This window comes from Dipodomys spectabilis, unplaced genomic scaffold (genome assembly GCF_019054845.1).
Source record: "Dipodomys spectabilis isolate Male_0828 unplaced genomic scaffold, ASM1905484v1 ptg000006l, whole genome shotgun sequence".
Taxonomy (NCBI): Eukaryota; Metazoa; Chordata; class Mammalia; order Rodentia; family Heteromyidae; genus Dipodomys; species Dipodomys spectabilis.
This window is the reverse complement of record NW_024870683.1, coordinates 12,558,693-12,563,371: the sequence shown is the minus strand read 5'-3', so window position 1 is coordinate 12,563,371 and position 4,679 is coordinate 12,558,693. Positions and strand designations below refer to the sequence as shown.

Sequence of the window (4,679 nt, the reverse complement as noted above, 5' to 3'; positions counted from 1 at the left end):
TATTTAGCACAGAAGTCTAAAAATGCATCTTCTAAAGGCATTGGTCACCATCTAGCTCCAGTCTCCTTACATAAACATGTTTATGTTACATAACATCCACATACAGAGCAGGAGCCAAAGGATGGTATGCTAACTGATGGGAATAGGAGAGGGCTGCCGAGCTCAGCCCTTCACAATAGCTTCCTCCTGCAGATATCTATAGTAACAAGCTACTCATCTTAAGAGCATACATCCTGTGGATTTGTAACGTTACTTTTGCTGCAATTTTGCTTTGTTTGAAGCCTGTCTTTGAGTCCCATTTATTCATTAAGCTTTAGCTTTAAAATTATGTCTAGAAATCTTTTGAAGTAAAAAAAAAAAATGATTTGGCTAAAGACCTACTAATCTTCGTAAGTTTTCTTGAAAGATTCCATCAGTTGGAAATCTTTGGACGTAATGATTTATTATGGCTGAACTTAATTGAAGAACTTAATTAGGCCTGAAAGATTCACTTGTAAATTATGTAGGCTTGAGTTACTTGTATGCCATTTGTGTTACTGTAGAGAAAATGTTTATATTGACATTAAGCATCTAGGTTTTAAAGTCACTGTCTTCCATTAAACTTGTCCCCGGTAGTTCTTGATCCTTTAGAAGTAATAATAAAAGAAAAAAGCAATAGCACTAAGTTTTGTTTGTGCTGATACTCAGGGCCTGGGTTGTCCCTTAGCTCTTTTGCTCAAGAATGGTGCTGTACACTTGAGCCACACCTTCACTTCCAGCTTTTTGCTGATTAATTAGAGATAAGAGTCTCACAGACTTTCTGGCCTGGGCTGTCTTTGAGCCTCAGTCCTTAGATCTCAGCCTCCTAAATAGCTAGAGTTACAGGCATGAGCCTGTAAGCACGTGGCAATAACATTTACTGAGAAAAGAGTAGATGCTGAGGTTGAACAAAAGAACTCGAATTTGAGGTAGATTTGGGAGAGGGGATTGGATCCATGATAGTATAAATATGGTGAACAAATATGTTGAGTGCAGATATCCAACAGACAGAAAGGCGGGCTAAGAATCTGGCGGAAGTCTAGGCTAGACTTTTAAGGACCCTTTGAACATAGTTGGTAAATGAAACACTGAAGATAGATCATGTTATTCAGACAGAGTATGTACAGAAAAGAAAGAAACCAACTTCGACTCCTACACCATTAGGATTCATATTTTAAGTGAGACTCCCAAATATTTGTTTGATTAAAATAGCTGCAGCTATGAGAGACTGAGAAGGAAGGACAGAGAGGAGAAAAGAAGCTCATGAAAGTCTGCTGCCACGGAAACCAAGACGATGAGCAATTTCAAGACAAAGGAACAGGAGAGTGTAAGATATTTGAGGAGTCTCCACCGTTCCCCACTGCTGCCGGGAGTTTGTTCCCGGTCTCAGTCGCTCGACATGCAAGCACCATGTCTTAGGGTATTTCTACCTCTGCAGCACTAAGACATGTTGCTTCTAGAAGAAGGTGCTTGAAGAAGGTGGTCTAGCTCTACTCAAGCAAAATTCGCCTTTAGCCCTAGTTCCTCCTCTTAGGCTCCTGCTGCCACCCAGCATGAGCCTTACTTTAAAGGCACAGCTGTTGTCAATGGAGAGTTCAAAGCGCTTAGCCTTGATGACTTTAAGGGGAAATGCTTGGTGCTTTTCTTCTACCCTTTGGATTTCATCTTTGTGTGTCCTACAGACATTATTGCTTTTAGTGACAAAGCCAATGAGTTTCATGACGTGAACTGCGAGGTCATCACAGTTTCGGTGGACTCCCACGTTAGCCATCTTGCCTGGGTCAATACACCAAGGAAGAATGGAGGCTTGGGCCACGTGAACATCACACTCTTGTGGGATTTAACCAAATTTCCCGGGATTGTGGTGTGCTGTTGGAAGGTCCTGGTCTTGCACTCAGAGGTCTCTTCATAATTGACCCCAATGGAGTCATCAAGCATCTGAGTGTCAATGACCTGCCAGTGATTGGTGAAGGCGTTCCGGTTTGTGAAACCCATGGAGAAGTCTGCCCAGCAAACTGGACACCTGATTCTCCTACCTTCAAGCCAAGTCCTACAGCTTCCAAGGAATACTTCAAGAAGGGCCATCAGTAGATGATGCGTGTGCACCTGAACCTTCACTACAGAAAAGAACCTCAGCTGGTGCCCTTTTAGCATTGCGAAGATTATTTATAGAAGGAAAAACCCAATCATGCTTGTATTTATAGATCTTACTTTTAAAAAATAACCAAAGAAACCCCTCTTGTTTCCATTTCCTGTAGAGATATCACTCTTAATGTTTTGTTTTTGTAACACTGGCTAAAACTTTGTCCAGGCAATAGTAGCTAACATAAGAAGTCCTTTAATGGTAATGTCCTTATTGATCATGTCTTCAGTGGGCAAAGGAAACACTTGTCTCTTATCTTCCAGACTTTTGCTGCACCAAAGTAACACAAGCGCGGAAGGCTTCTGATCAAGAGTCCTGATTTTTCTTCTTGAAGTTCTTTGTATGAAACTGAATTTCCTTTAAGACAATGTAGCTTTACGTTGTTAGGCTCTGCTGTCTAAGCTAACTCAAAATGATTGTCTGTGTGATGGAAACAAATGTGAATTGAGACTAAAACATGGTGGAAATCTGACCTAACTGATCATGCATGACCCTGTCCCTGAAGTTTATACTTTACAGTTATTTTATTCACTAGCCAACTTAGTTCAGTGTGTATTTTCAAATAATGATTAGATGTAATTATAAAGGATCTATATTAAATCCAGAGATTGAATTTTGACTCAAGTGCTTGATATAAAATAGATCATAAAAATAAACATACTTTAAAATATTTTTAAAAGATATTTGAGGTTCGTCCAGGCTGTGGTATGTATCTTATTTATGATATGCTTAGCTTTAACAGCTGAAGAGTATTCCATTTGGTATGTATATTATATTTTGTCTACTGCTACATGGGGTCAACAGAGTTGGATGGGGAAAGGGATAACATGCTATGAACATTCTCCTATGTATTTTCTTTTTTTTTTTTTTTGGTCAGTTGTGGGGCCTGAACTCTGGGCCTGGGCGCTGTCCCTCACCTCTTCAGCTCAAGGCTAGCACTCTACCACTTGAGCCACAGCGCCACTTCCAGCTTTTTCTGCTTATGTGGTGCTGAGGAGTCAAACCCAGGGCCTCATGCATCCAAAGCAAACACTCTACCACTGAGCCACCTTCCCAGCCCATGTCTTTGCTTGACTAGCTACCTAGCAATGGAATTTTTTTAAATGTTCATTGTATTTTTATGAAATTGTGAACCTGTTTCCTAGAATGTTATCCTCCCTGTTATCCTCCCCAGTAATATATGAAGTTCTAATCTGCTCCTTGCCAATACTTGGTAATATCAGTCAGTCTTTTGGACTTTACCATGATGGAGTGTATAATGGTATCTCACTATGACTTTCTTTTCCACTCCCAAAATAACATTTTAAGATGTATTCTGGCATTTTTCTCTACTTTGTGTGGTGGGGGTGACTTCATTGTTAATTCCGTTCCTTGTTCTAACATGTCATCAATCAGCTCCTGCTTTAAAAGCTCATGTTCTCTTTCACTGACAGTACAGTGTAGGTGCTTTTCTATCTCTTGCTGAAAATTATTCTCAAAAGAAAATATGCTTTTCCTTCTGCCTCTATGTTATTTTTCTTATTTTAGCATTCAGATTTCCTTTGTTATTTCTATGTCAGATTCTATTCTGCTTTGTTTTGCTTTACTTTTCAGCCTTGTGCAAGGCTAGCTTTTATCTGAAGTGCTATTAACACCCAAAGCGATCTGGGTGAGTTTCTTTCTTGAGTCCTTTTTTTTTGTTCCCCCAGCCACTAGTAGAATGCTCTTAAATTCTAAAGGAAGGCAAGTTCCATAATCTTGCAGCCTGAGGAACAGACCTGGGACTGGGGATATCATAGCAACTGTCTTTCAGAAGCACTTCTTTGTTGAGAAATCACAGCCCCTTTGCATATTTGATTCCCCTTTCATTGCACACAGTATGACTGAGGGAGTCCTCCTTGCTGGCATCCCTCACTGCCCATCATTTTGGGGAGTGACTCCATCTCATTAGTAAGGAGTCACACCAAGCAAAGCCCAGTGCCTGCTGACTCCTATTTGGTATGACCTGCCTGTGCTTTTGCCCCATCAGGGCTACATCCTAATGCTATTGATCTGCTAAGAAAAGCAGCTCTGGTGGTGTGCCCTCACTGCTGACTCTCCCCTTTGTTCATGGAATGTACTCATCTTTCCAGGATTTCCACTTTAGGCACTGTGCAGTCCTTTTCCCCTGCAGACTCAGCTGGTTTTCTACTGAATAAAAATTGTTCAATGCAATTTATTTTTCTGTTTGCCCTGATGTCTCTTGGAGTTTTTTTTTCCCCCTTTGGGGGTTTGAGGATTAAGGGTATTTGTGCCCGTGTGTGTGTGTGTGTGTGTGTGTGTGTGTGTGTGTGTGTGTGTGTGTGTGTGTGTGTGTGTTGTTAGGGATTGACTCTAGGCATTGTATACATTGGCATCTGCTCTACTACCAAGTTATATTCCCAGCCTAAATGTTTATTGGCATGCTTTCTTTCCTTATTTTTATTTCAGTTCTGTTTGGTTTGGATTTTTTATAGCGCCTAAACTTCGGCCCTTTAATGTACCAGGCAAGTTCTCAACC

At 40.6% G+C, this 4,679-nt stretch overlaps 1 pseudogene; it reads left to right on the top strand.

Moving 5' to 3' along the window:
* The first annotated feature begins 1,312 nt into the window (after positions 1-1,312).
* Positions 1,313-2,109, top strand: LOC122124136 (annotated as a pseudogene).
* Positions 2,110-4,679: the final 2,570 nt, after the last annotated feature.